Raw genomic sequence first — 23,593 nt, 5'->3', positions numbered from 1 at the left:
ATACAAAGGAAATTTATAAAACGGAAATCTAAACCAGATATGAAAAGGGGGTTTATACAGGCGCCAAAGGAAAGGTTTAATCTTAAAAAAAAAAAAAAAATTCTTTTGTAATATTCGTAGCAGAGTTACAGAGGACGGCAAAAAATAATTGTTTTTATCAAATGGTATATAAGATGATTCTCAGAAGCCAAGATTAAAGTTACACTAAATACTGTTAGAGGAAAGAAAAAAAAAAAAAAAAAATAGAAAAAAAAAAAAAAATATATATATATATATATATATATATATATATATATATATATATATATATATATATAATATATATATATAATATGAAACAGACACACACATATATATATATTTATATATACATATATATGAGTATATATTACATATATATATACATATATATATATATATATATATATATATATATATATATATATATATATATATATATATATATATACATATTGACACACACATATATAATATATAAAAATATATGTGTGTGTTAATACCAAAAATACATATTACCCAAGAGTAGGGCATATTCCTAAACGCCACAAAAACATATATTCATACCGCCCCCTTTAAAAATCACTTAATGAGAAACTTCACCTAAAAAAATGCCAGGAACGCCAGGATGGCTACTTCGGGGATCGCCCCTTCATACCTTATCCATTTTACATATTTATTCATCATTTCGCGACGTCATTTCATCAGAGGATACCGGTGGAGAGACTGAATCATGAAGTTAAGTCTATGAACATAGAGATTCTTAAATGATATTGCTGTTTTCAGTATATAATACATTACGCCCATAATTTACTAATTATTATTATTAATATTATTATTATTGTTGTTGTTGTTATTATTATAAGACCTAACTTCCCGCATGTTTGACAATCAATGGAGATTTGTTGAGAAAAACAATTACACACTAATAAAGAAAATTTTAACAACCTAGATTCCGGAAAACTCTGTTCATTGAGCACTAAATAACGGGTTATTAATCATGGAAGATGGATAGAACGTAGGCCAAAGGCCAAAGCGCTGGGACCTATGAGGTCATTCAGCGCTGAAACGGACGTTGTTATAGTAGATTCACAACTAGGCCAGTCCCTTACGACGCTCCTGATTGTCTGTTAATAAGACAATCACAGGGCTGGAAACGCCCAGTCTCTCGAGAGAGAGTTCCCATAGGCAGGTTGTATGTTCCACCTCTCTTTAGAGATAAGTCTTTCAAAAGTATCCCTCGGGAGAGGTGGAACATATATCCTCCCTATGTGAACACTCGAGAGAGACTGGGAGTTTCCAGCTCTGTGACTGGCTTATCAACAGCCAATCAGGAGCGTCGTAAGGGACTGGCCTAGACATCAGATGCACGGTTGATGTGAATCTACCATAGTAAAAAGAAAAAAAAAGTGCGACGGTGCCATAGGAGGAAAACCTCGACGCAATTAGTAGGAGCGGGTGGAAAGAAAGATGGAAAGAAGAAAGAGAACATAAACGGAGGTACAGTAAAAGGAATGAAAGGGGCTTGCAACTATTGGTCCGTTATTAATTATGAATTCACTTTTAAACCAGGTTGCCAAGTCCCGAAAGACTGAGACCATCGTCACAGAACAGGAAGTTCATATTTCTAAGGACGAGTTCTTCCCGACGCGTCTGCTAGTTATATAACAGTCTGTTTGGCTTTTCTTTTACACGAGGTTTATTATTATTATTATCATTATCATTATTATTCAGCAGATGAGCCCTATTCGTATGGAACAAGCCCATAGGGGTCATTGCATATTATTATCATTATCATTATTAATATTATCATTATTCAGTAGATAAACCCTATTCACTTGGAACAAACCCACGGGGTCACTGAATAATAATAATAATAATAATAATAATAATAATAATTATGTTATATAATTATTATTATTATTACTAGTATTATTCAGTAGATGAACCCCATCATTTGGAACAAGCCCACAAGGGTCATTGAATATTATTAATATTATATTATATTATTATTATTCAGCAGATAAAACCTATCCATATGGAACAAACCCACCAAAGCGGCCACTCACTTGAAATTCAAACTTCCAAAGAATATTAAGGTGTTCATTAGGAAGAAGTAAGAGGAGGAAATAAAGGGAAATACAGAGAAGAGGCACCACTTATTAAGTGGAAAAAAAATGAATAAATAGGTAAAAACGTATATCCTTAATTCTGAATTTTCTTCACATTAATAATTTTCCTATATTTTTATCTATTCATTTATTAATCTGTTGCTTCATTTCTCTTTTCTAATAACTGATCTCGTCTTTCTTTATCTCCCTCGTTGCCCTCTGCTACTACTTTCAAATGAGCACCTTCATATTCTTTGGAAGCTTCAATCTCAAGTCAATGGCCCCTTTGGTGGGCTTGTTCCATACAAGTTTCATCTTCTGAATATAATAATATAATAATAATAATAATAATAATAATAATAATAATAATAATAATGGCCAATAATACACCACCAATATCACAGAAACAAATAACTTGACATATGCAGGAGCAAGATTAGTAGCAGAACTGATGGGGATTCGAACACCAACACCACCGTCACAACCAACCCAACAGAAAGCAAAACAGCAACCTCTTTGGAAAAGGCGCCTGGAAAAGCAAATCATGGTGATGAGATCTGACTTGAGTAAACTGAAAGAGAGGTGGGCAGAAAAAAGGCTAAGAAGCAAGAAAACAAGGGAGGAACTCAACGAGAAATACAAAGTACAAGAAGAGGGGACTAAAACAACACAATAGAAGATGTAAAAACAGAGGCTTAAGGCCAAAGCACACAAGATCCAACGGTACATGAACAGAATAAGGGATACCAACAGAACAAACTATTCGGAACCAACAGAAAACGACTATACAGCCAACTAAGAGGGGAAGACAACCAACCCAGAAATTCCTGAAGCCGAACCAAGTAAGAGACTCTGGGAAAACATATGGAGCAATCCGGTATACACAACAAACATGCAACATGGCTCCAGGAAGTCAAGAAGAAGAAACAGGGAGAATAAAACAAAGATTCACAGAGATCACGACAGACACAGTCAGACACCAACTAAAGAAAATGCCAAACTGGAAAACCCCAGGTCCCGATGAAGTCCATGGATACTGGCTCAAAAACTTCAAGGCCCTACACCCACGAATAGCAGAACAACTCCAGCATTGTATCTCAAATCACCAAGCACCCAAATGGATGACCACAGGAAGAACATCCTTAGTACAAAAAGACAAGAGTAAGGGAAAATATAGCCAGTAACTACAGGCCTATCACCTGCCTACCAATAATGTGGAAGTTACTAACAGGTATCATCAGTGAAAGGCTATACAACTACCTAGAGGAGACAAACACCATCCCCTACCAACAGAAAGGCTGCAGAAGGAAGTGTAGGGGCACAAAAGACCAGCTCCTGATAGACAAAATGGTAATGAAGAACAGTAGGAGAAGGAAAACCAACCTAAGCATGGCATGGATAGACTATAAGAAAGCCTTCGACATGATACCACACACATGCTAATAGAATGCCTGAAATATATGGGGCAGAGGAAAATACCATCAGCTTCCTCAAAAATACAATGCGCAACTGGATACAATACTTACAAGCTCTGGAATAAGACTAGCAGAGGTTAATATCAGGAGAGGGAATCTTGGGTCCAGGGCGACTCACTGTCCCCACTACTCTTCGTAGTAGCCATGATTCCCATGACAAAAGTACTACAGAGATGGATGCCGGGTACCAACTCAAGAAAAGAGGCAACAAAATCAACCATCTGATGTTCATGGACGACATCAAGCTGTATGGTAAGAGCATCAAGGAAATAGATACCCTAATCCAGACTGTAAGGATTGTAATCTGGGGACATCAGAATGGAGTTGGAATAGAAAAAAATTGCGCCTTAGTCAACATACAAAAGGCAAAGTAAACGAGAACTGAGGGATAAAGCTACCAGATGGGAGCACATCAAACACATAGATGAGACAGGAATACAAATACCTGGGAATAATGGAAGGAGGATATAAAACACCAAGAGATGAAAGACACGATCAGGAAAGAATATATGCAGAGACTCAAGGCGATACTCAAGTCAAAACTCAACGGCGGAAATATGATAAAAGCCATAAAAAACACATGGGCAGTGCCAGTAATCAGATACAGCGCAGGAATAGTGGAATGGACGAAGGCAGAACTCCGCAGCATAGATTCAGAAAAACCAGGAAACAAATGACAATACACAAAGCACTACACCCAAGAGCAAATACGGACAGACTATACATAACACGGAAAGGAAGGAGGGAGAGGACTACTAAGTATAGAGGACTGCGTCAACATTGAAAACAGAGCACTGGGGCAATATCTGAAAACCAGTGAAGACGAGTGGCTAAAGAGTGCATGGGAAGAAGGACTAATAAAAGTAGACGAAGACCCAGAAATATACAGAGACAGGAGAAGACACAAAGAACAGAGGACTGGCACAACAAACCAATGCACGGACAATACATGAGACAGACTAAAGAACTAGCCAGCGATGACAATTGGCAATGGCTACAGAGGGGAGAGCTAAAGAAGGAAACTGAAGGAATGATAACGCGGCACAAGATCAGGCCCTAAGAACCAGATATGTTCAAAGTACGATAGACGGAAATAACATCTCTCCCATATGTAGGAAGTGCAATACGAAAAATGAAACCATAAACCACATAGCAAGTGAATGCCCGGCACTTGCACAGAACCAGTACAAAAAGAGCATGATTCAGTGGCAAAAGCCCTCCACTGGAGCCTGTGCAAGAAACATCAGTACCTACCTTGCAGTAATAAAGTGGTACGAGCACCAACCCGAGGAGTGATAGAAAACGATCAGGCAAAGATCCTCTGGGACTATGGTATCAGAACGGATAGGGTGATACGTGCAAATAGACCAGACGTGACGTTGACTGACAAAGATCAAGAAGAAAGTATCACTCATTGATGTCGCAATACCATGGGACACCAGAGTTGAAGAGAAGAGAGGGAAAAAATGGATAAAGTATCAAGATCTGAAAATAGAAATAAGAAGGATATGGGATATGCCAGTGGAAATCGTACCCAAATCAATCATAGGAGCACTAGGCACGATCCCAAGATCCTGAAAAGGAATCTAGAAAAACTAGAGGCTGAAAGTAGCTCCAGGTCTCATGCAGAAGAGTGTGATCCTAGAAACGGCACACATAGTAAGAAAAGTGATGGACTCCTAAGGAGGCAGGATGCAACCCGGAACCCCACACTATAAATACCACCAAGTCGAATTGGAGGACTGTGATAGAGCAAAAAAAAAAAAAAAAAAAAAAAAAAAAAAAAAAAAAAAAAAAAAATAATAATAATAATAATAATAAACAATAATAATAATAATCAATGGTCCCTGTGGTGGGCTTGTTCCATATGAATAGGTTTCATCTTCTGAATATGATAATAATAATAATAAAAATAATAATAATAATAATAATAATAATAATAATAATATAAAGTCATCTTCCCAATTCTTTAATGCCTTTCCAAGACGTCTGTCTAGGTTGTCCCACTGCGCATGCGCAAGATTACTTTTACTCCCGGGTAAATGTTAAAGCGAACTTTCAGAAGCGTCGAATAAACTGCAAAAAATAGGGACCAGGGAAGGAAGATTCATAATTCCTTTTTTAATCAAGGAAAGCTCTGGGGTTTATCTAAATATAAGACATGTTTTTCTTTTAAGAATAGTCCAATTAGTAAAAACGGCTAATCAATAAGACTTGTCTGAGATTAGACTGCATGATAAATTCTGCTGAATAAGACAGGTCACCCAACTATCTAGGTGATAGTCACATATCACAATAATTGATAATGATGATAATTTAATAGTAACATTACATGTCTATATGAGTGACTAATAAATTTAACAGTAACATTTATATCTATACTATGACAAATGAACGGCTGCAACATTCATCCCAAATAAGTTAGATCAATTAATCTTTCGCTCCACATGCTTATGATAGCGCCTCAGTGGCGTGGTTGGTATAGTGTTGTCGTGCCACCTCGGTGGCCGCGAGTTCGATTCTCGAGCATTCCATTGAGGTATGAGAGATGTGTATTTCTGGTGATAGAAGTTCACTCTCGACGTGGTTCGTAAGTCACGTAAAGCCGTTGGTCCCGTTGCTGAATAACCACTGGTTCTATGCAACGTAAAAACACCATACAAACAAACATGCTTATAATTAAGCTACAACAGCAGCACGTCTACACTCATTCATATTTACTGCACCATTCGCCGTCTCTTTGCCGAAATTCACGCCAGTTATAGTGGATATTAAGGCCTTTTCCTTGTAGCAATAATAATAATACTTTCATTGATAACCTGTTCTGCTGTCCTCAAGTTAAGTATATCTTAGTTTAACCAGACCGACTGAGCTGATTAACAGCTCTCGTAGGGCTGGCCCGAAGGATTAGATATTTTTACGTGGCTAGGAACCAATTGGTTACCTAGCAACGGGACCTACAGCTTATTGTTGGATCCGAACCACATTATATCGAGAAATAAATTTCTAATCACCAGAAACAAATTCTCCTGATTCCACGTTGGCAGAGCAGAGAACCGAACTCAAGACTACCAAATCGGTAGGCGAGCACGTAAACCACGCGTCCAGCTAGGAACTCCCCCACCTCAAGACTCCTAAGATCTGTTGTAGGCGTATACGCACTGATCACTGAACATAAGCGAGAAAATAGAATTTAGGCCAAGCGCTGGGACCTATGAGGTCATTCAGCGCTGAAAGGGGAAATTGACAGTAAGACGTTTGAAAGGTGTAGGTACCAATTATTAGAGAGGGTGGAAAGTCAGATGCAAGAAAGAGAATATGAACGGAGGTACAGTAAAAGGAGTGAAAGAGGCTGCAGCTACGGTCCTAAGGATGGGGCACTGCACAGACCCTTAAGTAATGCCTACAGTGCACCACGTGAGGTGCACTGTCGGCTCTACCCCCGCCCCTCAAATGGGAATTGCCATACGATTAGCATCTTTAAATAGATGGACTTGGAACATTACTTCAGAGATTGAAGCCAGAGACGAGGTCACAATACGAACACGGACGAAGAGGAGGAGGAGGGGGAGGAGGAGGAGGAGGAGGAGGAGGAGGAGGGGAGGAGGAGGAAGGAGAGGGGGAGGGGAGGAGGAGGGCTGGAGGGGGGGAAGAAAGAAGGGGCAGATGATGGCCGCGGGACGGGGCACTTTCCCATTAGACCCGGCCGGTAATATCAGTCCTTACGAAGGATCTGGGACGAACCAAGGACATCGATCCCCGAAGTTATGTGTCATTACGTAATCCTGCGCCCTTAGATGGTGTCCTTTTCCTCGAGGAGCGTCCTACGGTTTATGATGGTCGTATCCTATGATGAATGTAGCCCATGGGGATTATCATTTTAAGCGCTGAATAATGGATGAATCCCCAATTCAAAGCTTCTGCAGTCATTCTACACCTACTCAGAAGGCTCACCAGCAGTGCTTCGAACTCTCTCATAAGCAAATTGCTGATCTTTAAAAGGTAGTGACTTTCCCCCACCAACCCCCCATGGGTTTCCGGCGGTCGTTATCTACGATTATTTACAGTCTTTTGTTCATGTTTTTACGGTCATCCCCAAAGGTGGGTACATGCCGGGTGAAAAGTTAGGTATATCTCAGTTTAACCAGACCACTAAGCTAATAGCAGGTCTCCTAGACCTGGCCAGAAGGATTAGATATTTTTACGTGGATAGGAACCAATTGGTTGCCTAGCGACGGCACCTACAGCTTATTGTGGGATCCGAACCACATTACATCTTTAATATTAATCACGCATAATTACGCATCAGGTCTTGCCACCAGTCTTTCCACATGACCAAAGCATCTCAAATCATTTACTACTTACAAAAGCATCGCCATTTCTCACCCTTTCAAGTCGTTTGTAAATCATATATATACTCTTAAAAATAAAAATTCATCTCTATAGCTTCAATTCTTTATCTATCATTCACATTCAGTATCCACACACCACTTCCCTACGGTATATTTGGTTCAACAATCCCTTACACATGCCTCCTTATTTCTAACTGTTTCAAGTCGTTTTTAAATCATATATATACTTTTAGGAATAAAAATTCATTATGATAGCTTCAATTCTTTCTCTATCATTCACATTCAATATTCACACTTCAATTCCCTATGGTATATTTGGTTCAACAATCCCTTCATACATTCCCATTACAGCTTCTACTATAGTTGTATCCAGGCATAGCCAAGCTTACCACTCAGTTTTCCTTTGTCTAGAGCGTGCTAGTGGTTTAGCTTACAAAATTCTGTAGCTCGGAGGAGAGCTCTTCGTAAGGGATTGTTAATCAATGTAAACTAATTTCTCACTCCTATGGGATGCAAGGTGCTAAAGAAACCAGGAAACTACATACATACACATATATAATGCATACACACATAGATGGTAAGTATATACATAATACATTACATACAAATAGATATATAATATATATATATATATACTATATATATATATATATATATATATGTATATATATATGATATATATAGATATTAATATATATAGATATATAGTTTATTAAAATATATATTATATATATATTGCACACATAAATATGTATACATATATACAAGTATATATATATATATAATATATATATATATATATATATATATATATATATATGTATATATTATATATATATACATATATTATATATATATATATATATATATGTGTATATATATATATATATAATATATACGTGTGTATAAATGTGGTAAGGATGGTGCCTATTTATTATTTTTGGGAATTTCAAACTTTCTTGCATTTGATCAAACTGGACGCGGTATGCAAAGGAGTACTAAAATAAGAATGCTGTTTTTTTTTATTATTGCTGTGAATTTAATGATAAATCATTATTTGCAAACAAAGAATTAATATTATTCCCCGTCAATATTATTAAAACAAATGAGCCCTTAAACACTTCATAAGCTACAAGAATGCAAGAGAGAAATCATTTGTGCAAAATTAGGACAAAAAAATAAAATAAAAAGCGCAGGACAAAAAAAAAAAAAAAAATAAAAAAAATAAAAAGCGCAGGCCACCATAGCGTGGAAAATAAACGACCACAATATTATTCAGAAAATGAGTGTTTTGCGCGGTACGTCCCGCGCAGTTGACAGATACCCCGAGACTCATGCAAACGCGCACGCGCAAGAATGTTGCCAACACTGGAGACAACTATTTTCTTTTAGGAGGAAAAACATTCAAATTTAGAGCAATATTCGCAGCACAAACCGTGAATCAGAATCATCTCAAGTCTCATCAGTAATGTTTCGGTGAGTGAATCTGCCCGTCACTCACTCACACTCTCTCTCTCTCTCTCGACAGAAACTGGTGACGACCTTGAAGCGTTGCCGGTTAGGTTATTTCTTCGTATATGTTTTTTCAAGTCCAACGGATGAGCAGGATGGCATTGGGACGGGATGGGGGAGGGAGGCAGGCCAATTTATCAGCTGTTTTGAACTGCTTACGACTCGATAAGAAAAATAAAAATAAAACAAGATGAAGATGACGCAAGAATAAAAAGGTTTACTTTGAATTTAAATTCCCTTATTAGGGATGTTTGAGAAAATGTTCATTTTTCCGGTAATAAATAATAGTGAATCGCTTCTCCTAACATGTTAAATTATTAGACATTCTTTATATTAAAGTCTTTTATTAGGGATGTTATACAAAATACTCATTTTTTCTTGTGGTGAGTAATAGCGAATCGGATGGCTTAACGTTCTGAAGTATTAGATATTTTCTTTACGTTTACGACAATTTAAGAAAAAAGTAGCTTCATTGAAGATAATATACGTAATATTCATTTCCCTTTGCAGTGAATAATACCAAATCGGTTGACTTAAAGTGTTAAAGTTGCTTATTAGATTTTTGTCTTTACATTTAGGGCAATTCAAGAAAATAAAAAAGGCACCACTTTTTCACTCTTTTCCGTTCTATAACATAATAGAGCTAATTGTCTTTATATTTATGACACTTCGAGATATAAAGACAGCAGCTTTTCACTCTTATCCATTCTATAACACAATAGAGCTCATTTCTTCTTTACATTTATGACAATTCAAGAACAAAAAAATAAAAAAAGAGAGCACCTCGCCACTGCTATCCATCCCATTACGTCAGAGCAAAGAACCTTTAAGATGAACTTGAATGAAAGCAATACCAATTCCGCTACAAAGGAACTAAGATCCCAGAGGATCCCTTTTGTCATGCAACGGCCCTTCTTAGCGTGCTAAGAACTAACCAAAGGCTATTAAGATTCAAACAAAGGCGGTGCAAGGTGGGAGGGAGGACGAGGGAGGAGTCGGGGCTTGGGGGGGAAGGGTGGTCCTGGGAACAAAGACCCCCGAAAAACGATAAATGCAGAACCGTCGGTTAATTAAGCGTCATGTTGCATTCAACAGGAAGGTTTTTTTTTTTTTTTTTTGCTCAATAAAATCTTATTCTTTGTGGCCGAACAAAGTGACGAACGCCAATGGTGAGCGTAGGGCATTACTTAAGTGAATTATAGGTGAGCTGCCATTTGAATGGGAACTCAAAGAGAAAGAGAGAGAGAGAGAGAGAGAGAGAGAGAGAATTTTTCACTGGTTCAAGGAAAGCGATATGCTCACTTAAGACAAGACATGACAAGAAACTGACAGATATAATGTCTTAGAGAGAGAGAGAGAGAGAGAGAGAGACCTCCGCCGCTTTTATGAAAGCGATATGTTTACGCAAGTTAAGAAAAAACTAAGATAATCGTATTTGAGAGAGAGAGAGAGAGAGAGAGAGAGAGAGAGAGAGAGACCTTACACAGGCAAGACAAAAGCCCTAACCACTGCATCACGCATATATATCACGCAAATCCGAGAACATGTATCAAGGAAGCGAATTCCAGAACACAAATGAAAAGATAAATAATCATAGAAAAAAGGAACATCAGCTTTGAATCCAGCGCCAGAACACTTTTACACATCTGGCAAATTTGCTATCAAAAACCGTTTTGCGTTGTCTCCGTGGCTAGCTACTGAACGCAGCCTAAGAGATTATTCCAGCAGTCCTAAGGCCTCGAACGAGAGAGAGAGAGAGAGAGAGAGAGAGGAGAAGGAGGAAGAGAGAGAGAGAGAGAGAGAGAGAGAGAGAGAGAGAGAGAGATTGACGCAAACACAAACCATGGGACTTGTGGATTTGTTGTCAGCGTGGGATGTTCCACTCGATCTGCCAAAGCAAGCTTAAATCTGCCATTCCATCGGCTCTACCTAAAAGCGTTCGGACGCCAAACAATGTAAACAAAGGAATCCAGAGGTATTAGCTCATGCACATACACACACAAAGTTGGCCCGAGTATCGGTAGATTGACTGAAAATTGCGTATACAAATAGTTCATACTGAAAGATATACTGCTGATTTAGCTCGATTATGGCACAGAGAATAATAATAATAATAATAATAATAATAATAATAATAATAATAATAATAATAATAATAATAATTCAGGTGCTGCATTGGCCTAAACATTGAACCTTTCTTCATTCAGTCAGTAGTGACTGAATGAGTGGATTTATTTAATAATAAAAGCTAATTACAGTGCTAATAACAAAGGCAACTGTATCAGAAATAACAAAAACAACAGCAAACTACAATTACGATGATTATCAATGCTAAAATAACAATAATAACAGTTTTTAACGTCAAAAAAAGCATGAGCGTCTTCTTCTTGCAATGTTGGTCTAGTTACATATTTTGCAACCGTGAAGGGGCAGTGCAGATACAAACACTCTCTCTCTCTCTCAGTGAGACATCTCTTTCCTTAACAGAACTGTAACTTAACTTGGGCAACGGGCAACGGGCGTATTCTGTTGCCTAGTGACCACCCAAATTATTGCTCAACGGAAACCTCTCTCTCTCTTCCTTCCTGACTCAAAGCAAAGGGTACAAAGTAGAAAGAAGGAAGGAGAGATGGCTCTCTGGCTCCTCTCTCTCTCTCCCCTACTCGGTGTTCCGTTCTACCCTTGTTGATCAATACTCTTTCCCTCTCCCTTTGTCCAATGCTACTACGGAACACCATACGAACGGACCACTCCCTTCCTTATTAAGTATAAAAGAGAGAGAGAGAGAGAGAGAGAAAGATGTGTGTGTGTGTGTGTGGAAACGGTTTCGGTGAAATGCTTTTGATAAGAAGACTGGGAAAGGCAAGATCGTGTTCTTTGTCCGTCGCAAGGAAACACGCACGCAAGCACAGCGGCCGCTGCGCACGCACGCACGCACGCATGTACAGGATGCTTTTGTTTGAGTGCATTAGTTCACTCTGCTTCGAAATATCTCATCTGCCTGTCTTTCTATCTATCTATCAGTCTATATAAATATACACACGTCCCTAAATCGTGTGCGTAACTTATGGTACTATAGGCTTATAGGTCCCTAAATCATATGTGTAACTTATGGTGCTATAGGTTTATATGTCCCTCAATCATATGTGTAACTTATGGTACTATAGGCATATATGTCCCTAAATAATATGTGTAACTTATGGTACTAGAATTGTATGTCTCTAAATAATATGTGTAACTTATGGTACTAGAATTGTATGTCTCTAAATCATATGTGTAACTTATGGTACTATAGGTTTATATATCCCTCAATCATATGCGTAACATATGGTACTACAGGCTTATATGTCCCTAAAACATATGTGTAACTTATGGTACTATAGACTTATATATCACTAAATCGTATGTGTAACTTATGATACTATAAATAGGCTTAAATGTCTCTAAATCATGTAAATGTGTAACTTATGGTACTGAAGCTATATAAAGAAAATAATTTTAGATATCACTTTCAGACTAATCCCACGATAACCACGAAGGCGCCTTGTTACTGACTGCCTCAGAGAGAGAGAGAGAGAGAGAGAGAGAGAGAGAGAGAGAGAGAGAGAGACGTCTCCCAAACAAACCGTTAAATACCTTTACTTGAACCAGACGGCAGCGAATCGATCTAATCTTCATCCGTCGCAAAGTATACAATGTTGTCCCATGAGACTCAGGAACAAAAGAATGGTAGTATAATGACGGCTGGTTTGTATTTAGGACTCTTAATTAACTGCAGAAAACGGTTAGATTTTAATAAATCCTAAAAAAAATATATGTGGCATAGTACTATAATATGCTACGTGTGTAGCATATCCGTATATTAATATGCTACACATGCCGGCAAAGACAGAGAAATGAAAGTAAAATTATCGTGACATGGAGACCAAAGTCATGTCACGTAAAAGAGGAGAGAGAGAGAGAGAGAGAGAGAGAGAGAGAGAGAGAGAGAGAGAGAGAGAGTCAAACTCTTGCACAGACACAGAAAAACAGAACCAGTGAGTTTATGATTTTGGACAATCTTGAGCATTACTAATCTATCAATGTTGACTCGGGGAGAGAGAGAGAGAGAGAGAGAGAGAGAGAGAGAGAGAGAGAGAGAGAGAGAGAGAAACTTTGTGTCATAAATCCCCCACGTGATACATGTAGCAACCAGTCAGGTGCCGAGAGAGAGAGAGAGAGAGAGAGAGAGAGAGAGGAGAGAGAGAACTTCTCTCAACACAGCTGCTAAACTTAAAAATTCTATTAACATTGAAATGATAAATGATAACATCAGGCCTGAGTAACAAGTTATTTTGTATATGAATAAATTCAAATAAGTAAATTGTCTTTTTGACAAAACCTAAATATGTCATAAACAGTCCTCCCACAAAACAAACATTAATTAAATGAATAAATAAGTTCATGATACGTATGACTTAATAATTATTGAACAGTTCTCTCATAAATCGCAAAATACGTATGTTTAAACAAAGCACCTTTTGACAAACCACGAATAATGGCAAATAAGTCAATTACCGTTTCATTATAAGGAATACATTATACGAAAAAAAAACAGTAAGCGTTCGTAAGTGTTCCTCAGTCCGCGGTAACATTATACACAAGTGGCGGGGCTGGGTCGATGTTTGGGGTTTTGCAACGTTGCCGTATTACATTTCAAAATGCCAGCAGCCACCTCGAAACTGGTTTCCCCGTCTTGCAAGAGCGTCGCTGCTGCTGCTTGATACTTCCGGATCTTGCAAGTTGTCCCTTAACCCTGCCACGCTGGGTGGAAGTTCGTAAAATAAAATCAAAATAAAAAAATAAATAAATAAAAACTAACGGCTTATAGGTCTAACGAATGTGAACGCTCATTTAAGCTAAAAGTTCATCCCTCTCCCTGGACGAACCACGAGATGGATGTCTCACATTTGCAGATATATAAGAGGACTGAGAGAGAGAGAGAGAGAGAGAGAGAGAGAGAGAGAGAGAGAGAGAGAGAGAGAGAGAGGCTGTTGTCCCACTTGATATTCTGTCTGGCGTTCCACAAATCGCCAAGTTTGTCGGCAGCGGACGACGTCCAAAACATAATCATCATCGTCCCGAGGAGGGATTCCCAGTGGTCGGAGTTAAGGACATTAAACGTTATAACCGTTCTGGTCGTCGGTGGACGCAATGAAGCTATAAAAAGAGGTATATTGTACATCTGGCAGCTGTAGACTACAGTTTGCTACACACCGACGAAGACATAGGCCCAATTAGTCTAAGAGTTACAACGATATCAGAGCCTCTAATTATAAAACTGAACGATGAATATGAATTTTGAAAAGGATTATTTTTTATCATACTATTATCATCATTATATAAACTACCGTCACAAAAATGGTCACACAATTAAATGAATCTGTAGTTTACAGTTTGGTCGCACACCTCGACGTGGTTTTAAGTATACCTTATCCGGATTAAGGTCCAGATTACCATCGTAACTTGGGGGGGCAAATTATCTCTGGCCCGTAGCCGACCTTCCCCCCAAAAATGCAAGGAATGCCATTCGTAGATATTCAAGAATTCAAGAGAAACCCTGAAAGCTTTAAAATCATTCTTTAAACCGTGCTGATGACTTACGGTGTTGTTCTACCTCTTCCTATCAATTTAAATAGTGTTTGGTTTATTTTGGTACTAAACAAATAATGTAAACCAAAATAAAAAACAAGAGCAAGGACTAAATCTCACGATTTCGGTCTACAGTCATCGGCTGAGGAGTAAGTGGTGTCATACCACTCATAGTTCTTTGTAAATCACGCTAACAGATAAACTAACCAATAAAAGGGATTGAGAACACATCCTTTTAAGGCCTACGAAAGACATAAGCATTAATATACAATGATAACGACATGAAAATAATATTGTAATGGGTGTAAATGGCCGTTTTGGTAATAATACAACTAAATACAGGAATACATTAAAAATAATGACAAAACTTCCAACCAAAAGCGTAAAAAACAAATATAATAATTTTTCTACAAAAACTAGTGAGCCTAAGGCCAAAGAAAGCCTAAATATTTCAGAAATTCAAATTTCCTCGGAGGGGGGAAAAAAAGGCCCACCCCCCAAAAAATGTCGTGTTCCAACCTCACATAATTACCAGCTGCTCTGGTGAGTAAGCGCCCGTGCCAGCACATGGCTGGCTTATAACTTCTAACTAAATCAAGAACGATCATAACAAAAAATAACGAAAACAATTGTTACGCCCGTCGGATCTGCGACCGTCAGGCTGAGAAGCAAGGAAGGCTCCTCGTAGCCTAATTCTTCCGTTACGTAACAAAGTCTTTCTTCTTCTTACGTTTCAACCAGCAAGGAATATAATCGGCCTAATTTGCGTCTGGGGTCCAGAGCGGAAATGTTGAGTTTGTTTACGATTAAATTCTCCTTTTTCAAACGTATTACACACACACACACACACACATATATATATATATATATATATATATATATATATATATATATATATATATACACGAGTATACGGTGCCCACAAAGAAACTTCTGCATGTACAAGGTGTCCATAAAGTCCCAGTACCATTCTGTGCAATAAACATGTGTAGTGGTACCGGGACTTTATGGACACCCTTTACATCGTGGTACCAAATACACAGTCATCGAAAGCATCTTTAAAATACACAGTTATCTAAAGCATATTTTACCCCTCCACAAAGCGTGTAGTACACAGCAACACTAGCTTTAAAAAAATACACTCCAGATGCCATACAACCAAAGCGAAACACATACTCCCGCAAAAAAATATATATTTACACCTTATAACAAAGCAGATTGACACAATAAGCGCAGAAATATGCCAACTACAACAATAAACAATATTATCACCAAGCTACAACAACAAAGTTATATTAGGTATAATCTCAAAATCACATTAAAATCACTAATGATGACACAATGATTTGATTATTTTGAAAAATTATTTTATATGTCATTACTGAAAGGTTTTCATTGTTTGTTTCATACACTCGTATACGAAAATCCTTTAAAACTCACCTTTGTGTTTAAATCCACATTTCCGGTTATAAATCTGTCAGCCACACACAACACTGAGTCAACAAAATAAACATTTAAAAAAACGCGTTAGATGTATGATTTATTACAATTTATTTTTACTGTTTTCAAAACACAGAAAATAGTAATTAAGAGTTTAATTGTGATTATTTTTAAAGGACAATTCACAGGTAGAGATAGCTTTAAGAAAAAGGACACTTTTTTATTATTATTATATTATATTAACTATAGGACACACGATTATCGTTTTAATTTAAAAAAGGGTTTACAAATGTGCACCGGAAGTGTCGACGGGCGGTCCTCCTCCTTCTCTCACTAAAACCACAAAAGCTATTGTATAGGATTCTAAAACTGAGGTTTTATTAAAGGAGTTTGTATTATTTTCTCTCTCTCTTTTTACTGACGGACACGTACCCTGAGATCAGAAGCGTTAAAAGGTGCGTTCCCTACACTGTCCCAGGAGCGTGTGAGCCGACACAGAGCGAGAAATGCATGATAACGTTCTCCCGCCAGAGCGATGGGCCCCGGGGGACGGAGGTAGAGGGAGGGAGGGTGGGAGGGACATTTAAGGGGGGGGGATTACCGTTTAGGGGGGAGAGAGGCGAGGCGGGAGAACTCCCAGAAAAGAAAGCTATAAGTTACTGAGGTAAGATTCATGTAAAGGGAAGAATAAAACGCCTTCTAAACTTGATTTTAATGCATTTCTGACAGACGACTTTGTCTCAACACTAGACGCCCGCCATAATGCCGATCATCGGCGATTGCAAGCGTCTGTTGGCAACGTTGGGTGTGGTGGTCACGTGACCGTTCCCCGCCAATCCGCGTCTCCCGCCTCCCTCAGTTCTCCCCCACCCACGTCCCATTCCCCCTTCCCCAACACTCGCACAGCGATCCACGCTTTTCAAAAATGAAAATCTCTGTTTCGGAGGGGAAATTGTTCTTTAAATCTTCAGCTATGAAACGTAAGCCGTTTGAATAAGTTCCTCCAAGTTTATTAAACATTCGCCCTCGGTTATGGCCGGTACTCTAAAGCGAGCGGTGGGGGACTAGTCACATATCTTGGCGGTCTTCAATAACACATCTCTTGAATTTCAGGAAATACATTTCTTGGGTAAAAGAGTAAACACTACGTTTTGTCCATTTGCAGTAAGTATAAAAAACGACTACCAGCTGAAGGAGTCATGGCCAAAACGCGGCCGAATCCAACATTTAATAAGGAAATGCCTGAAGCATCACCCGGTATACCCGCAAGATCATCAAGATAAAGAAATGTGAAATTAAACGGATAAATGTTCCGGTTATATACTCCAGCAGCTGCAAAATGCTTAACGTATATACTGTTTTGTCATATCCTGTGATACTATGAAATGGATTATTTTTTCGAGGCAAAAAAGGACAATAAAGATCTTAATCATATCCAAATTATCCATCAGGGTTCCATTCACCGAAAACGTCAGTGTTTCCAGGAACGACGCGATCCTGTTGTGTGAGTCTTTTCGCCGAAATATGGCGCAAAGTCACAACAACCTCTCACCCCTTTTCAACGAGCATTTTCCCGTTCTGTTTTGCTTACACACATGAAAAACATGTGAAACCTTTGTGAATAAAGAACAGAGGTTATGTTGTACCTTTGTTTATCCACAACGCTATTTAAAATTCCTTGGGCTGCTAGAAGGCGAAAGGATTGTAGTCAAAAAGACCCGCGGTCGGTTTCCTGTTTTCCCGCCATGGAATGAACAGACGACTTTAAATTCTCGTCCAAGGTCTGACCACATCCTTTCTATTACAATTATTATCAGTTATAGACTATTATTATTATTACTATTACTCTTACTATTGTTATTATTCTTGTTAATTAAACAACACGGAATATCAGTGAATTATGCTGATTTTCACCCATTTTCGAACGCACAAATAAACGACATTCTTCGACGTGATGTTTTAAGGTATCAGTCTCAGAATAGGTAGTACTAGTACGACAGGAGGCCAGGTGGGGACCTCCGGACGCTGCCCAAACAAATACAAGAACAACAGGAATGTCGGGTTGCCATGGCAGTGAATTTATTAAAGGGGTCACTCACGTATTCCTTTTAATGGCATTTATGTATCCTAATGATTTTGTGTATGTTGTAGACATACATATATATATATATATATATATATATATATATATATATATATATATATATATATATATATATATATATATGCAATTGTAATCTCCACAATGCCCTTTAATTTCTTGAATTCTTTGCTCTTATTTTGGATACGCTTGTCACTACAAAGCCTTAAGATCCAAGTTCAAAGAAATTTTTAAAGAACTTGTGATGTCTGGTACCGGGAAACGATGAGCGCCTCAGCGGCGTGGTTGGTATGGTATTATCGTCTCACCTCGGTGGTCGCGGGTTCGATTCTCGGCCATTCCATTGAGGAGTGAGAGATGTGTATTTCTGGTGATAGAAGTTCACTCTCGACGTAGTTCAGAACTCACGTAAAGTCGTTGGTCCTGTTGCTGAATAACCACTGGTTCCATGCAACGTAAAAGCACCATACAAACAAACATTGCCGACCTGACCACATTTTACAGAGAAGTATAGAACGAGTCTTCATCAACATCCCCGCTTCTAGTGCATTTTAATGCTGATACTCTAACATGAGTTGTTTTTGTTTGTATGATGTTTTAACGTTGCTTGGAACCAGTGGTTATTCAGCAACGGGAACAACGCCTATACGTGACTTCCGAACCACGTCGAGACTGAACTTCTATCACCAGAAATACACATCTCTGACTCCTCAATGGAATGGTCGAGAATCGAACTCGCTGCCACCGAGGTGGCAGGTAAAGGCCATACCAACCACGCCACTGAGAGTTGGAAAAAAGTGCCTTCTGTGTTTTAACAGCTAGAACTTTATGTTTCTAAATGCTGGAAGTACTGCAAGATGGACAGAATATAACATTTAGGCCAAAGGACAAGCGCTGGGACCTGTGTGGTCATTCAGCTATGCAATGGAAACTGAGAGTAGACTAGAGGAGGTTTGAAAGGTGTAACAGGAGGAAAACTTCAAAGCAGTTACACCATGAATCAATTGTTAGGAGTGGGTGGAAAGTAAGATGGAAGGGAGATAAGTAAAAGGAATGAAAGGGGTTGCAACTAGGTGTCGAAGGGACTCTGCAATGAACCTTAATTGATGCCTACAGTGCACCGCGTGAGGTGCGCTGACGGCACTAGCCCCTTACGGATAGGCGTTAGTGAAGTATTCGTACGAGGTCTTTAGACCTGGTTTTCGTGTTTACCATCGGATAAAACGTCCTAATAAAAAAAACACACACATACACACACAATATTCACTGGACCGTAGCGGTGTACCATTTCACAATAATTGATAAGATTTGTAACTTTTTTTTTTTTTAGTAATCAATGTTTTATTTTTTGCGCGAAATCGTAAACATCCTGTCGTGTACACACACACACACACAAGTTGGGGACAAGTGAGACTTAGGATGAATGAATGAGATAGAGAGAGAGTGGCAGTAATATTAAATTTATATGATAAAACGTCTTCTTCTGAACTGGCACTGAATATCTCATGGCATTCACACCTGAGACTCATCAATCATGAAAAAATCAAAATTATTCACCACCTCACATATTAAACCGACCTTAACTTAAGTTACCACTAAACTGTCCTGAGGTCATGATGCTTTTGGGTAAATTTCCTTAGCCGACATCCGAATTCCCAGTATTTTTGTGTTATTTTATTATTATTTATTTTCCTCCTAATTCCCGGTATTTTTTTTTTAGGTTATTCACGTTCTGTCTTTCTAATCTCTAGTATTTTTGGGATTAATTCAGTTATACATACACACACACACACACACACATATATATATATATATATATATAATATATATATAATATATATATATATATATATTGTGTGTAAATATGTATTGTAAGTAAATTTGACATTAATAACGAACCTATGTTCTAATAGAATCATCTCTCTCTCTCTCTCTCTCTCTCTCTCTCTCTCTCTCTCTCTCTCTCTCTCTCTCTACTCACTTGAATAGCACCACTCACCCTTGAACATGTGTCCAAAAATGTCTGATGACTCATACACACTAGACACCTGCCACGGGAAATATGTGTCAGGTCTAAACTTACTCACGTGAAATTTCACAATGCAATAATAATAATAATAATAATAATAGCAGTAAAGGTGAATTAGTACAATGCAGTAATAATGATAATTAAATAATGATATCAATGAATGTGAACTATCACAAAGCAACAATAATAATAATAACACAAGTGAACAATCACAATGCATTAATAATAATAATAAAAAAATAATAATAATAATAATAATTAATAATAATTAATAATAATAATAATAATAATAATAATAATAATAATAATAATAATAATAATAATAATGATGATGATAATGATAATAATAATCAGCAGAACTGATGGGGATACAAACACCAACACCAACAGCACAACTAACCCAACAGAAACCAAAACAGCAACTTCCTTGGAAAAGGCGCCTGGAAAAGCAAATCATGGTGATGAGATCGAACTTGAGTAAACTGAAAGAGATGGCAGAAAAAAGGCTAAGAAGCAAGAAAACAAGGGAGGAACTGAACGAGAAATACAAAGTACACAAGAGAGGGGACTAAACAACACAATAGAAGATGTAAAACAGAGGCTTAAGGCCAAAGCACATAAGATCCAACGGTACATGAACGGGAATAAGGGATACCAACAGAACAAACTATTCGGAACTAACCAGAAAAGACTATACAGCCAACTAAGAGGGGAAGACAACCACCAAGAAATTCCTGAAGCCGAACCAAGTAAGAGACTCTGGGAAAACAAATGGAGCAATCCGGTATCACACAACAAACATGCAACATGGCTCCAGGAAGTCAAGAAAGAAGAAACAGGGAGAATAAAAAAAAGATTCACAGAGATCACAACAGACGGTCAGACACCAACTGAAGAAAATGCCCAACTGGAAAGCCCCAGGTCCCGATGAAGTCCATGGATACTGTCTCAAAAATTTCAAGGCCCTACACCCACGAATAGCACAACAACTCCAGCATTGTATCACAAATCACCATGCACCCAAATGGATGACCACAGGAAGGACATCCTAGTACAAAAAGACAAGAGTAAGGGAAATATAGCCAGTAACTACGGGCCTATCACCTGCCTACCAATAATGTGGAAGTTACTAACAGGTATCATCAGTGAAAGACTATACAACTACCTAGAGGAGACAAACACCATCCCCCACCAACAGAAAGGCTGCAGAAGGAAGTGTAGGGGCACAAAAGACCAGCTCCTGATAGATAAAATGGTAATGAAGAACAGTAAGAGAAGGAAAACCAACCTAAGCATGGCATTGATAGACTATAAGAAAGCCTCCGACATGATACCACACAAATATATGGGGTAGAGGAAAACACCATCAGCTTCCTCAAAAATACAATGCGCAACTGGAATACAATACTTACAAGCTCTGGAATAAGATTAGCAGAGCTTAATATCAGGAGAGGGATCTTCCAGGGCGACTCACTGTCCCCACTACTCTTCGTAGTAGCCATGATTCCCATGACAAAAGTACTACAGAAGATGGATGCCGGGTACCAACTCAAGAAAAGAGGCAACAGAATTAACCATCTGATGTTCATGGACGACATCAAGCTGTATGGTAAGAGCATCAAGGAAATAGATACCCTAATCCAGACTGTAAGGATTGTATCTGGGGACATCAGGATGGAGTTTGGAATAGAAAAATGAGCCTTAGTCAACATACAAAAAGGCAAAGTAACGAGAACTGAAGGGATAAAGCTACCAGATGGGAGCAACATCAAACACATAGATGAGACAGGATACAAATACCTGGGAGTAATGGAAGGAGGGGATATAAAACATCAAGAGATGAAGGACACGATCAGGAAAGAATATATGCAGAGACTCAAGGCGATACTCATGTCAAAACTCAACGACGGAAATATGATAAAAGCCATAAACACATGGGCAGTGCCAGTAATCAGATACAGCGCAGGAATAGTGGAATGGACGAAGGCAGAACTCCTCAGCATAGATCAGAAAACCAGGAAACATATGACAATACAAAAAGCACTACACCCAAGAGCAAATACGGACAGACTATACATAACACGAAAGGAAGGAGGAAGAGGACTACTAAGTATAGAGGACTGTGTCAACATCGAGAACAGAGCACTGGGGCAATATCTGAAAAGCAGTGAAGACGAGTAGCTAAAGAGTGCATGGGAAGAAGGACTAATAAAAGTAGACGAAGACCTACAAATATACAGAGACAGGAGAATGACAAACAGAACAGAGGACTGCATAACAAACCAATGCACGGACAATACACGAGACAGACTAAAGAACTAGCCAGCGATGACACGTGGGAATGGCTACTGAGGGGAGAGCTAAAGAAGGAAACTGAAGGAATGATAACAGCGGCACAAGATCAGGCCCTAAGAACCAGATATGTTCAAAGAACGATAGTCGGAAATAACATCTCTCCCATATGTAGGAAGTGCAATACGAAAAATGAAACCATAAACCACATAGCAAGCGAATGTCCGGCACTTGCACAGAACCAGTACAAAAAGAGGCATGATTTAGTGGCAAAAGCCCTCCACTGGAGCCTGTGCAAGAAACATCAGCTACCTTGCAGTAATAAGTGGTACGAGCACCAACCTGAAGGAGTGATAGAAAACGATCACGCAAAGATCCTCTGGGACTATGGTATCAGAACAGATAGGATGATACGTGCAAATAGACCAGACGTGACGTTGATTGACAAAATCAAGAAGAAAGTATCACTCATTGATGTCGCAATACCATGGGACACCAGTGTTGAAGAGAAAGAGAGGGAAAAAATGAATAAGTATCAAGATCTGAAAATAGAAATAAGAAGGATATGGGATATGCCAGTGGAAATTGTACCCATAATCATAGGAACACTAGGCACGATCCCAAGATCCCTG

General features: G+C 38.4%; 1 protein-coding gene across 1 annotated transcript in view; it reads right to left on the bottom strand.

Moving 5' to 3' along the window:
- Positions 1 to 17,075, bottom strand: part of LOC135202504 (ABC transporter F family member 4-like) — a 73,858-nt gene extending 56,783 nt beyond the window's left edge. Inside the window, exons 1-2 of the mRNA XM_064231932.1 lie at positions 16,972 to 17,075; positions 16,540 to 16,592 (exon numbers count right to left, since the gene is read on the bottom strand). The gene's annotated coding sequence lies outside the window, so the exon portion shown is untranslated. The remainder of the gene's footprint in view (positions 1 to 16,539; positions 16,593 to 16,971) is intronic.
- Positions 17,076 to 23,593: the final 6,518 nt, after the last annotated feature.

The sequence above is a fragment of the Macrobrachium nipponense genome, chromosome 30 (assembly GCF_015104395.2).
Source record: "Macrobrachium nipponense isolate FS-2020 chromosome 30, ASM1510439v2, whole genome shotgun sequence".
NCBI classification, from domain to species: Eukaryota; Metazoa; Arthropoda; class Malacostraca; order Decapoda; family Palaemonidae; genus Macrobrachium; species Macrobrachium nipponense.
This window is presented reverse-complemented; position numbering and strand designations above follow the sequence as displayed.